Consider the following 13,668-nt stretch of genomic DNA (forward strand, 5'->3'; position numbering starts at 1 on the left):
CTGGCCTACTTTCTTGGGTTTACAAGAGGGTGTGTTGATAGTCAAAGTCTTTGTTGAAGGATAAGGCTATTGGGTTGTTGGAAAGGTTGTGACCTATTTGTCTATTTTTCTGTGCAAAACTGCATCATGACTTTTCTCACGACCCAATACACTGCACAAGGATGAGGGGTGGGGTTGAGATGGCAGGTGTAAACTGGCTGAAAGAGTCTACAGTTCTGCAGAGATCAGGCTCCTGAATGGGATGACTGCATGTATGCAAATGGTTTGTGACTGTAGGTGTTAGTAATAGCCTTGGCCAAGAGTCCCCACCCAAAGTTGAGGAAAGAGACAATGAAGCAGGGCGGGGATCAGATGGCAGGATAATTGGACTGAGTCAGCCCAAGTGTTGGGTTAGGGGAAACCCTACTTCTCCCAAGGGATCAGATGGCAAGATAATTGGACTGAGTCAGCCCAAGTGTTGGTACAATCCTAAGAGTACAGAATTAGATTTCCCCACCACTGAAGTCAATAGAGGTTATTTAATTTCATTTAGGAATATGAGGGGACTTTATAAAATTCATAGAAATGGAATTAAAGTATGAGTTTATTTTGGCACAAATTTTTTTTTTCAAAATCCGTGCATAGTTTTTTCTTGGTAGGCAGTTTTCATGAACTTTCCAAAGACCCCCTTGTATATAAGAAAGGGATAGTTCTTTTCTTGTGTATTTTAGATTTTTTTTACCACAATGTGTGTACGCTTCCTGGAAAGAGATGGGAGAGGGGAAAAGTGAGAAATCACTCCCAGGGGGATGGCCGCACTGCAATCCCATCCCCTCCATTCTCCTGTCAGGATTTTGGGGATGCACACACATACACCCGGTGTGTTTCTCAGCCACTGCATCTAGGACTTGAACCGTGAAGTCAACCATGTGGGATTCAGCACTTTTAACCATCACGTCATGTACCGGCCCCAGAAAGTGACCGCTCTTGAGTTTGATTGTAATAGAATAAGTTTGTACTGCTACACCTACAAAAGCATACATTAGTAGAAGGCTGTTACGGAAGATGTAACCTCCAAAGGGAAAAACTACTAAATGTGGTGTGGTATCAGCATTGGAAGAGCTAGTTGGAGAAGTCATTGGCAGCAACAGTGCTCCTAGTTCTCCTTGAAGTTTACTGGAGATGCTTGCCAGGGGTGTGGCTGGGCAAGCAACCCTGCCTCCCATAGGGAATGGTCATATCGCAATCCTTCTCCATCTCTCCCTCCTTCCCAAATTTTGGGCATGTGTGTACGTGTACATAGTGCGTTTCTCAAGCTGCCAGGTCGCATAGTCTTAAGCTGAGACCACATGGTCAGCCCTGTGGGATCTGGCTGGCTTAACCACTAAGCCACAGAGTCAGGCCCTGTCTTGCATTCTTAAAAGGCTCACTTGGGCTCAGAGGACCTTCAAAGAAGTATACATCATTAGCCTGTCATACGGGATGGTGGACGCCAACTTAAGCATCATGTCCAAATTTGCAGAATAATCATTTGCCAGGTAATTGCTTTGAACAGTTGCCTCATCTATGAAGGGCAGTCAGCAGAAGACAACATTGCATTGTGTTAACATAAATGAAGGCTAGTCTCTTATAAACATGTGCCTTAAATGCCGTGTGCCTGTCACTCAAACTTGTGAGTCAGCCATTGCATGTTGATGTAATGACTGGGAATTTTCAAGTAGGAAAAACCCTACAAACCTAAGATATGTCTTTTCAGGGTGAACTGGAGAAATGAATAATTATTAAGTAGTTGGGAAAGTCATGATGTATTTTTCTATGCAAAAATGCATAGAAAATAATAATAAAATAATCCGACATTAATGTCAGATTATTATACATGTTTATTGCTGCAGTAACAGCATCATACAGCATGGCTTCATGATAGCAGAGAAAATCTCTTGTATGTATAAATATGAAACTGACTATAATGGGGCAAAAATATTAATGGTGTTTGGGACTAGCAGGTGGCATGGTGGTTAAGGCACTGAACTCCCACATAGCAGACCGTGGTTTGAGTTCCTAGACCTGGTGGCTTGCTTTCTCACTCTCTCTCTCTCTGGTAAGCATAGTGCCCTGCAGCAAATTAAAAAAGAATAATAATAAATAAAATTATATAAATAATTCTTTTAAAAATATTGATGATCCCTAATGATCAGTCAAGGTCAGTTGTCTAAGACCTTTAAAATATCTAAGGTTTGTCCCAGCCCAAGATTAAGGGATAGAGAGGGACCTGAAAGATTGGCTTAGGCCCTAGCAACTGGAGTCATGGTGAAAGCACTGGATTCCCACATGGCTAGCCACAGTTAGAGACCCAGACCTGGCAGCTTGAAAATCATGCTGAGTGAGGGGCCTGGCAGGTGGCGTGGCAGTTAAGATTCTGACTCCCACATAGGTGATTGTAGTTTGAGTCCCAAACCCAGTGACTTGCTTTCTCTTTCTCTCTGTCTCATTTCTCTCTGGCAAAATTACAAAGTAATTATAAGAGAAATGCCTGGACTTCATACCTGCCAGCTATGTTTGATCAGTGGAACCTGCCTCAAGTTCCTTAAATAAGAATAAAGAATCCTGTAGACATCCTAGCCATCCTTCACATGAGAATAGCCTTGGCTATTCACTCTATCTGCATTTGGATGCCCAGTGGAGCCAGTGGAAGGCAAAACAGGAAAACATATAGTCCGGATGAAGGATGGAGATCTATGTGGGAGAGGAATATGAAAATAATTGAATAGCACAATCTGGAATAAAGCCAAGGGAAACCTGCCTTCCTAATGGAAATGCATGCCTTTGGGGACATGATCACTGAAGAATTCAAGCAGATTTCTAGTGCCTTTGGAAGCCAGATGTAAAAGGAATGGAAGCGTTGTAAGCACATCCTGTGATAAAGATCCCTTTGAGACAACGAGGTCCTGGGGACACCTTGGTTTCAGATTTCTGGTTTCCAAACTGTGAGAAAATAAATTTCCCTTGCTTAAAAAAAAAAAAGGTAATGATAATAAGTAAAATTAAGAAAGTAATCCTGAAAAAGGAAAAGGAAATCATGCTGGGTGTTGGTGTATGCATACCCAAAGTCCCAAGAGAAAAATGGAGGAGAAGGGATTGTGGTGTGGCCATCCCTCCTGGGAAGTGATTTGCCATCTTCCCTCTCCCTATCACTCTGCAGCAAGTACATGCAGCCTATGGCAAAAACCTAAAAAAAAGGAGAGGGGGGAGGTTTAGTCTGCTTAGGCCTCCGTAACAAAATAGCATAGTCTGAGTGGTTTAGCCAACAGAAATTTATCTTCTCACAGCTTTGGAGGATGGAATTTCAAGAGTAGGGTACTAGCAGGGTACTAGCATGGTTACGTTCTGGTGAGGGCTCTCTACTCTGCTTACAGACATCTGCCTCCTCGACACATGACCACACGGTGTGCACAGCGAGGGACTCTCTCTTCCTCTTTCTCTCTCTCTCTCTCTCTCTGTTTTTTTTTGGAGAGGTTTTTGCTGTAGGGTGTATGCACTCACCAGAAAGACAGAGAGAGACAGAGAGACAGAAAGTGAGAAATCGCCTCCAGGGGAATGGCCACACTGCAATCCCTTCTCCTCCATTCTCCTGTCAGGATCTTGAGCACGCATGCATACACGCCTGGCATTAGTTTAAGCCACTGGGTCTGAGACTCAAACCACGGTTTACTATATGAGACTCCAGTGACGTAGCCATTATCTGGACCAGCCATCTGCTCGTCCCCCTTTCCCTTTTTTTAAAATAGGTGTTTGCCACTCTTTTTGTTTGTTTGTTTTGTTTTGCTTTTAATAATTTATTTTCTTATTTCCTTGGGGTGGGGAAAGGCACCCTTTACAGGGTCTCATCTCATGAGATTCCCCCCACCAGCCTTCCAGCCAACCAAATCAAGGGCTTGCACATGTACCCTGTGTGTTTCAGGTCAACCCAGGGACCTGAACCCTGGTCTTCCAGGTGGATCCAGCACTGCAATGCAGCACTAGCTGGGCCTCTGCGGATGAGCCTCTCTTCTTCCAAGGCCACAAATCCTACTGCATTAGGACCCCATCCTTAAGACTTCATTTAACCTTAATTACCTCCTAAAAGTTCCATTCCCAAATACAGTCACTAGGATTAGGACTTTCAGCATAGGACTTTGGGAGGGACATAGTTCAGTCTATGGCAAAGAGTAAACAGTCCCTCCCTCATCTCACTGTGGACGAAGGAACAGGAACTGGTAAGAAAGGTGGAATCCATGGCTCAGAAAGATGAGGACAGGAGTGCTCAAAGAAGACCTTCTAAAATCAGGACTATCTTAGACCATGAAGATTAAGTATAACTTTTTTAAAATTTGCTATAGGGCAGAGCCCATGGCATGGCGCTTAGGGTGCTGGACTTACACATGGTTGACCACAGTTCCAATCCTGAACCTGGCAGCTTGCTTTCTTACTTTCTCTCTCTCTGGTGAGCAGACATGTCCTATACCAAATTGATAATAATAATAATAATTAAATAAATCTTATTTAAACATATTTATTTAATTATATATTTTTTTAATTTTTTAATTTTTTATTTGCTACACAGCATGTGCACTCTCCAGAGAGAGACAGAGAGAGAGAGGAAAGTGAGAAAGGAAATCACCAGGTCCAGGACTGAAACCGTGGTCTTAACCACCACGCCACCTATTGGCTCCCTCATAAATAATTTTTAATAGTTTATTCGAGTCAAGATCCAAGATCCTACCCTTAAGACTTCATTTAACCTTAGATGCAAAGTCCACAATTTGCAACATAGTTACTGAAATTGTCTACTGAGGAGTCAACAGTTAGCATGGTGGTTAAGGCACTGGACTCTCACCCCGCCAACCCCAGTTCAAGCGCAGGATTTGGCAGCTTGAGAATCACACCGTGTGTGTGTGTGTGTGTGTGTGTGTGTGTGTATGTGTGTGTGTGTGTGTGCCCAAAATCTAAAATCCCAGGAGATCAGTGGAGGAGAAGGGATTATGGTTTAGCCATTCCCGGGAGGGATGATTTCTCACTTTCCCTTTCTCTGTCTTTCTCTGTCTCTCTGGCTAGCACAAAAACCTTTAAAACCTAAGACAAAAACCTTTAAAAAGATTGTCTACTGAATTATTATTTTTAAAGAATTATTTATTTAATTTTATGTATTATTATTTTTAATTTGCTATAGAGCACATACACTCACCAGAGAGAGAGAAAGAGAAAGAAAGCCAGCCACCAAGTCCAGGACTTGAACTGCCATTGGCCATCTGGGAATCCAGCACTTTAATCATCATGCCACCTGCTGGTCCTGTCTACTGAATTATTATATCTAATATTTATCCACAGCTCCTCCCTTAGCACAGCAGTCAAACCACAAGTATTGTCTGGCCCCTCAAGCATCCCAGGCCACAAACCTGGGGTGCAAATTCAGGGTTCACACTCATAGTGATGAGCCAACCCTCAACCACAAACTCATTACTGCTGTCATTGTTTTCCTTGAAGCTCACTCACCCAAATTCATTGACGAGCCCAGATAACCACACTGTCAACATGGCCATTTGCAGCACGATCTGACTTTATCACAAGGTTTTTAGGAGCTGGAAAACTGACGCTATACTGTTCTTTTCTCTCTCTCTCTCTCTCTCTCTTTTTTTTTCCCTTAAGTTTATTCACTTATTCCTTCCAAAAGAGAATGAGACCCTGCCATGATCCACGGCCTCCCAGTCTGGATTCTGGGCATGTGTATATGTGCATGCCCAGCATGCACAGGGTGGCCTTGGGACACGAACCTGGGACCTTCATGTGGGCCCGGCATTGCAGAGAATTGTGTCACCACTGCACCACTGGCTGGCCCCTAAAATGTGCTGTCCTTACAAAAGAAAGAGAGGAAGGATGCATGGCTTTCCAGGTGGCAACTCCAGGTCCCTTCTAGTACCGGCCTTGGGGACATCTCAGGAAGTTCAGGTCGGGCCAGGAGAAACATCTGTGCATGTGCAGACTATGTCCCTGGGAGACCCTGTGTACCAAAAGCTGGATCTAAGTTTAGATGAATTCTGAAATCTTCCCTCTCCCAAGATCCTCTAAAAATAGCTTCTCTGTTACTTGGAAAGTCTGCCTTGCTCTTGAAAACAAATATGCTCTGATTCGAGTCCAACAGAAAAAGGCATTAAAAAGAAAAACCAGAGCTCCGGATGAGACTTAGATGACGACGAAACCATCTGAAACCACTCGCCTTGTCTCATAGATCGTATGTCGCGCCCCCTCGCCCCTTCCACATTCTACACTGGAAGCACAGTGGCGAGGGGGGCTTCGCTATGGAAATCTGGTGCAGAGCGAGGGAGAGGCAGGCGACGTGCCAGGTCCTGCTTTGTAACACAGGACATGTCAGGGACAGAAGTGCTGAGAAACCGAGAATAGAGGAGGGTTTATATTTCCATGTTGGCAGGCGATCGCATTCAGGCTTGTTCAGAGAAGCTGCCTCAGTGGCTGTTGTCATGGGAACCAGACGTGATGAAGTACTCTATTGGATGCTGTTTCCAAGGGCTGACATGGTAAGCTGGGTGAGGGTTTCGCCCTCAGTTCAGGTGTTTCGAAGCTGCTGGTGTGTTCTTCTGATAGGTGTGGTGTTAATTTCATGACCCATGAACATCCATCACAGTGGAGAGCAAAGGGCAGCAGGCGAGAGCCTAATATTTTTAGGATTTTGATTATTTTGTCAGGAACAATGTAATTCGACCCCTTTGCCAACAAGAAGCTATGATCGTAGATGTTGCACGTGTGTACGCTGAATATCGCATCTCAACGTACAGGAGAGACTCCGAGATCACCAAGACCTTCCTGCTTTGCAGCTTTTGCTGGTTCAAAAAGGCTCTGGGTTCATGTCCCAGGTTTACCTTCAAGTGCCGATATCCTGGCTGGCTCCAAGAGCCCAAATAAACAAACTTTAAAAAAAAATGACTTAAAATAAAGAAAATCATTCATCATGGTAGTGACGTCTTTGTAATCTTTCCAAGTTCTTCATATTCCTCATTTATTCAATTGAGTAGTCCTCTGGTGAGAGTCTGGCCAGACATCTGGTCTCCTTACCCACCCAATGAGGTGTATCGTCGCTGGTTTCCTCCTCCGGTTCAGCCCTCGTAGCTACTTGCACGACACACATGGATGGGCACCTGATAATGTAGACACCGTGTGTCTGGGATTCCTTCCAGAAATGCCCTACGGCGGGTCGTGTGTAGAAATCAGCATATGCTGAGCTGCAGGGAATAAGAAAGGGGCCGCAGCAACGGCGTCCGGGAGGCCCATGTTCAGATCCAGTTTAGGCTCTTAGAATCTGACTGCTTTGACTTCTCCAAAACGGCTTCCTGACTGCAGGCTTGCGCTGCCCAGACTCCCCTACAGACCGGAAGGATTTTCCCTCCCAGCTGCTGGAAGTGGTAGCAGACAGCTGAGTGCCCCTCTAGGAACGGTCTTCTAAAAGGAGCTGCGTTGGGGCCTCGCTTCCTTCCTGGGCATCCGACAGACAATTCCTGTTTCAAGGGGCACACAAAGACCCGGCTTCTCCCTCCCACCCATCCTGCTTCTGCTCAGGATGTCGCAAAAGAGTCCAGTTGGCTCAAGCCCTTGTTGAGATGGCTTCAGTTCAACATCTCCTTCAACTCAGCCCTGCTTTCCTCTCTCTCCGTTCTTTTATTATTTCTTTAAGAGAGATTTTTGCTGTAGGGTGCGTTGCTTGCCAGAGACACAGAGAGAGATATATATAGAGAGAAAAAGTGATAAATCACACCCTCCCCCCCAGGCGGATGGCCATACCACAATCCATTCTCTTCTATTCTCCTCTAAAGATTTTGAGCATGTGCACACATGCACCCAGTGTGAGTTTCAAGCCACGGGATCTAGGTTGGCCATGTAGGAGTCCAGTGCCTTAACCACTACACCACATTCTGGCCTCCCTCCCCCTCCCTTTTACAGCTGCTGACAAAGGCACTCCCTGACAGATCTACACGTGGATGTCCATCTCAGAATCATCTTCCTGGTACAACTCTGCAACAGCTTGGAATTCCTTTGGGAAGTTCCCTCCACTTGGGGGTGACTTAGTCCATGCTCAGCCTCGGAATTAAAATATTAGGAAAACCCCATCTTCTTCCCCAGGACACACTGATTTCTGACTTAAAACAATGAAACAGGTCTGCTGAAGTCTTCTGAAAAAGCAGCTATTCAAATTTTCACCAAAATTCACCCCAAAAGATGCCCTCTGTCATTAGTGGTAAATGAGGAAGCCTCTAACCTTTGAGTTGCTTTGAGTTACTGACAGTGTCCTGAAGGGAGAAACTTGCTGAGGTTCCAGCCAACACGAGAGAGTGGGCCTGAGAAATCATCACAAGATTTGACCTGCTGGCTCAGATTACACCACCCAGCCACAGTCTTCCCTGGAATTTCTCAACCCTCAAACCAATACATTCACTTTATTGTCTAAGTCAGTGCAGTTTCCTATCTATCAAACAGCACTGAGACTCTGTAACTTACCTCCTGGGGATGTTTTGGAGACTAAATGGTCATAATGTATCCAGCACATAGAAAGTGCTCCATGAATGTCAATGATTCAAACAGTTTTCAAACCCATGCCTAACCTTCTGGTTGGAAGACAATGTGTTTCTTTTAAGCATGGGTTTCCTGAAGCCACAAAGGTCTTTCTTGGACAACAATTGGGGCTTTTCTTCAATCTATAGATTGCAGTTTGATCCAGAACTGAGCTTTTCAACAATTTTAGTTAAGAATTTTTTTTTAATTTATTTATCATCATTACCATTTTTTTAAGAGAGATTTTTTGCTATAGGGTACTTGTGATCACTAGAGAGAGAGACAGACAGAAAGTGAGAAATCAACCCTAGGAGGAAGGCCATGCTGCAATCCCTTCTCCTCCCTTCTCCTCTTAGGATTTTGGGCATGTATGTACATGCCTGGCATTGAGATTTAAGCCACTAGGCTTGGGGTTCAAACTGTGGTTGACCATGTGAGAGTCCAGTGACATAACTAGTATGCCATGTGCTGGTCTCTCATTATCATTTTAAAATTTGCTCCAGGGCAGATGAGTTCACCAAAGAGAGACACAGAGAGTGAGAGATTGAGAGAGAGAGAAAGTGAGTAAGCAAACCACTAGGTCAAGGACTCAAACCACTGATTGACCCTGTGGGAGTCCAGCACCTTACCCACCACATTACCTGCTAACCCAACTTTTCAACAATTTTTAAGCAGTGTCACTCCCCACCACCACCACCACCACCACCACAACGCCTGGCCCACCCCACCCTGGGCTTTCACATTTGTTGATTTTTATTTGCAACCTCTTTTCAATACACTTTACAATCTCATTCCCATTTCCAGTCTGATTATATAAATGCTACGTGGCAGAAAGGCCTGAAATAAATATATCCCCCCCCCAAGAAAAAAACAATGAAAGTGGTAAACTAAACTGCATGCAACAGGGTCTATAAGGGTGGAAGAGATAGCTGAGAAACAAAATAGAGAAAGAGCACAAGGGGAACGTCTGAGCTGAAGTTCTTTCCGTCATCTTTGTCTTTTGCTCCATGTTTAAGGATGCTGTGAACACCATGTAATTGAAATTCCTCTTTTTGTCAATAGTTGCTTCCCAGTTCAGCTCACCCACCTTGTCTGTAAAACATCTCCCACTGTTGTCAGCAGCTCTGTCAGCTAATCCTCCTGAACAGTGCCTGTTACTTCTTCGTCAAAACAGGCAAAAGCCTTTCTGATGACATCTTCGGGTTCTGTGCCATTGGGGAGAACCCAAATCGTGAAACTGATGGGGCCTGGAGCCTCATTCACCCTGGCATCAAGGTATGCATCAGTGGGATTCTTCCCCAGAGACACAAGCAGATCATGGAAGTCCTCCTTATCGATGAAACCATCTCTGTTTGGATCGATCATGTTGAAGGCCTCGTTGAACTCCCTAATCTGTGACTGGTCAAACATGGCAGACATACTGGATGTTGCTGCTATGGGCACGCCTTGGTGGTCTTGGTCTTTGCCTTTTTGTTCGACATGATGATTATTTAATTCAGGCACCAGACACTGGAACCGCAGCGGTCTGGCGCAAGACAACTAGCAGTGGAGACGAGCACTAGGCTGCAGCCAACGCTGGTGGCGCCAGTCAAATGGTGGCACTTTTTAAATATTCACAATAGAGGGCCAGCAGATGGAGTAACGGTTACGTTGCTGGACTGCCACATAGTCGACTGCGTTTCGAGTCCCAGACCTGGTGGCTTAAAACTCACGCTGGGCACATGTGTGTGCGTGCCCAAAATCCAAAGAAGAGACTGGAGTACCAGGAACTGTGGCATGGCCATCCCTCCCCCTCCCCGGGGGGCGAGTTCTTGCTTTCTGTCTCTCTCTCTCTGTCTCTCTGGCATACACATGTGCCCTATAGCAAAAATCTCTCTTAAAAAACAATAAGAAAAGCTTTGTTTAACTAAAAAAAATAAAAAGTCACAATACAGTGACTATGCAGGCATGAACATGTGAGACAGAGAATGAGAGACACACCTCCCACAGGGCAGCATTGCGATGTGACCTTGGTCCTCCCGGTCACTGGGATCCTGGGCAGGCACAGTCATGTCTGGTGTGTTTTCAGGTTGATCGGAGCAAGAACTTGAACCATTATCAGCCTGTGGCTTCCAGCCCCACCATCCATGATGCCAGCAGCTGCGCCACAGAGACCGGGTGACGCAGTGGCATTTTTGAACATTGAAATCTTTTGTGGAAAACAGATACGTATTCACATAATATAAAGGAAGTGTGGGTGCTTGCTGTGTGTCAGGTACCACACTTAGGACTTCCCTTACAGGCCGTCCAACGACCCCGCAAAGTGAGGACTGCTCTTATTTCTATTGTCATCTTCAGAGAACCTCTCCCATGCCGTCACCCAGTACAGAGGCTCCCGTGTGAGATGTAGAACTGTGACTCTCTATTTACTCTGAATAATGAATACATTGAATCCAGCCTTGGGTCACAAGACTTTAAAAAGCAGGAAACAGAATATATGTAGAACAAATAGCCTAAAGTAATAACGACACACACGCACGCACGCGCACACACACGCACACAATATATTTATTTATTTCAGGCTCTAGGTGGGTCTTGTGTGGCTGAAAGCAATTGAAAACCACAGTAGCTCAGTCAGAGCTCTCTTATGTTCCGACAGGCCTGAGAAGACACAATGGGGAAGCGAAAAAGAGGAGGCAGATTAAGAAAAGAAACAAGCTAGCTCCATGGCACCGTGGTACTGTGCTGTTCAAGAGAAACTGGATCCCACACAGTGGCTACGGTTCAAATCCCCAGCCTCCCTGAAACACTGCAGGCACGCAGAATGTCCAGAGTCTGATGAGCTGAGGGCCGAAGGTCAGTGGTGACAGTGTGACCAGCTCTGTGGAGGGGACTGGTCCCTCTCTCACACACGCTCTCATGCGGATGCTCTCGCCTCTATCATGAATAAAGAAGTGTTTTTTAAAAGGGAAAGAATAAATAATGCCTTATTTAGAAATGTGAAATTTGTGTTCATCAGGTAATTATATTCATGGCTCAAATTATAAGGTATGCTTAGAAAACATTTCACTCCCTCCTTTTGGGTTTAGACTGTGCTGAGATTTTTTTTTTTTTTTTTGGTGCCAGAGTGTGTGTGCTTGCCAGAAAGACAAAGAAGAAACACTTTCAACAGGGTGTGGTCATACGACAATCCTTTTTCCTCCATTTCCCATTAGGATTTGGGGCCTATACACGCACATGCCCAGTGTGTTTTGTTTGTTTTAAAGAATTATTTATTAAATCTTATTTATTATTATTATTATGTTTTAGTTTGCTATAGGGCACATGCACTCAGCAGAGAGAGAGAAAGAAGGAAAGTGAGAAAGCAAGCCACCAAGTCTGGGACTTGAACCACAGATGGCTATGTGGGAGTCCCACACCTTAACCACTTCACCACCTGCTGGCTTTTCCCAGTGTGCTTGTCAAGCTGCCAGGGTTGGGTCTCCAACCACAGTTGGCTAATGTGAAAGCCAGCTCCCAATACATAGCACTTAACTGTTCCACTACAGGGTCAGCCTCTCTGAAATTTAATGTCTGTTGTTGGGGGATTGAGTGCGTTTTGGTGCACATGATCCTTAGTTCCCTGATACACAACTGGAAAATTACGAGTTGCATCTGCAACTACTCTAGTAGGGAGATTTGGAGTTCAGGGCTAGGTCTTAGGAGACCCCGCTCCACAGTGGACTCTTCTGCCGGAGGTGGAAGGTCAAAGCCTTTGAGGACTGTCCGGAAACCTTGTCTGTCTCTCTCTGATGAGCACATGTGCTCTCCAGCATTAAAAAAAAAAAAAAAAAAAAAGGAGGTGGGGGGAATGAGAGCATTGTGAGTCAGCCATGGTCAGGCCGCAGTAGCATAATACTCTGCAACGCTGAGCCCAAACGGCCATCTTGGCATTTGGAGGTCTCCCTGTACATACAGAGCACATGTGCCCATGATGTGGGCTGGCCGAAGCTCGGGGGTAGTCCTCAGTGTGAAGGTCCTGTTGGTGCTTCTTTCTTCCTCTCTCTCTCAGAAGAAATAAATAAATAAATTTTTAAAAATAAAATAAAATGAGAGAGTTGACAATTCCATAATTACAGATTCATTCTTTTTGCCTATCGTTTCCCTCCTGCTAAAATATATATAATCCCTGAGCCACCTAGGTGGTGTAGTGGTTAAGATGGCTGAGTCCCTCATGGCCCACTGAATAGTTTGAATTCCAGACCTGGCAGCTTGAAAAACATGCCAGATATATGTGCTTACAGGCCCAAAATCCTGGAAGGAGGATGAAGGAGGAGAAATTGCAGCATGGCCATCCCTCCCTGGGGGCGGGGGGGTGCTTTCTCATTCTCTCTCTCTCTCTCTCTCTCTCCAGGAAGTGCATGGGCCTTAGACCAAATTTAAATACACACACACACATATACACATAGTCCTAAGAGTCTTATCAGAAACCATCAGTAGATATTGATGCTAAAGGGAATTTGCTCAAGAACCGGCATTGATCGGAAGGAATGTGGGTACAGGACTGCCGAGGTAGAGAAAGACCCCAGGAAGTGAAGGCCAGGCAGACCAACATGCATTGCTTATTAGAGCTACTTAGTTAAGAGAAGCAAAAATGAAGAGTTTCCACAGTGTTGCTTTGTCCAGGGACTAGGGAAGTGAGAACTATAGACATGTTACAATAGTAGGAGCTGAGATTTCTTGAATATCTGTTCTATTGGTAAATTGCTAGCCAGGCTGATTTAAAGCCTATATATATATATATATAGGAAAACCAGCAGATGGTATAGAGGTTACGTCGCTGGACTCCTGCATGGCCTACAGTGGTTCGAGTCCCAGACCCAGAGGCTTGAAACTCACGCTGGGTGACTGTGCATTTATGCCCAAAATTCTGAGAGGAGAATGGAGGAGAAGGGGTTGTGGTGTGACCATCCCCCTAGGGGGTAATTTCTGGCTTTCTGTTTCTCTGTTTCTTTCTGTCTCTCTGGAGAGTGCACGAGGCCTATAGCAAAAAAATATATATATATATATTTATCTGGGAGACAGAGAGTGGTATGGTAGTAACACAACTGAACCCACATAGAAAGGTCCTGGGTT

General features: G+C 44.9%; 1 pseudogene; it reads right to left on the reverse strand.

The window, feature by feature from the left end:
• Positions 1-9,482: 9,482 nt before the first annotated feature.
• On the reverse strand, positions 9,483-10,055 carry LOC102481373 (myosin regulatory light chain 12B pseudogene; annotated as a pseudogene).
• Between the last annotated feature and the right edge of the window lie 3,613 nt (positions 10,056-13,668).

The sequence above is a fragment of the Tupaia chinensis genome, unplaced genomic scaffold (assembly GCF_000334495.1).
Source record: "Tupaia chinensis unplaced genomic scaffold, TupChi_1.0 Scaffold140845_1, whole genome shotgun sequence".
NCBI classification, from domain to species: Eukaryota; Metazoa; Chordata; class Mammalia; order Scandentia; family Tupaiidae; genus Tupaia; species Tupaia belangeri.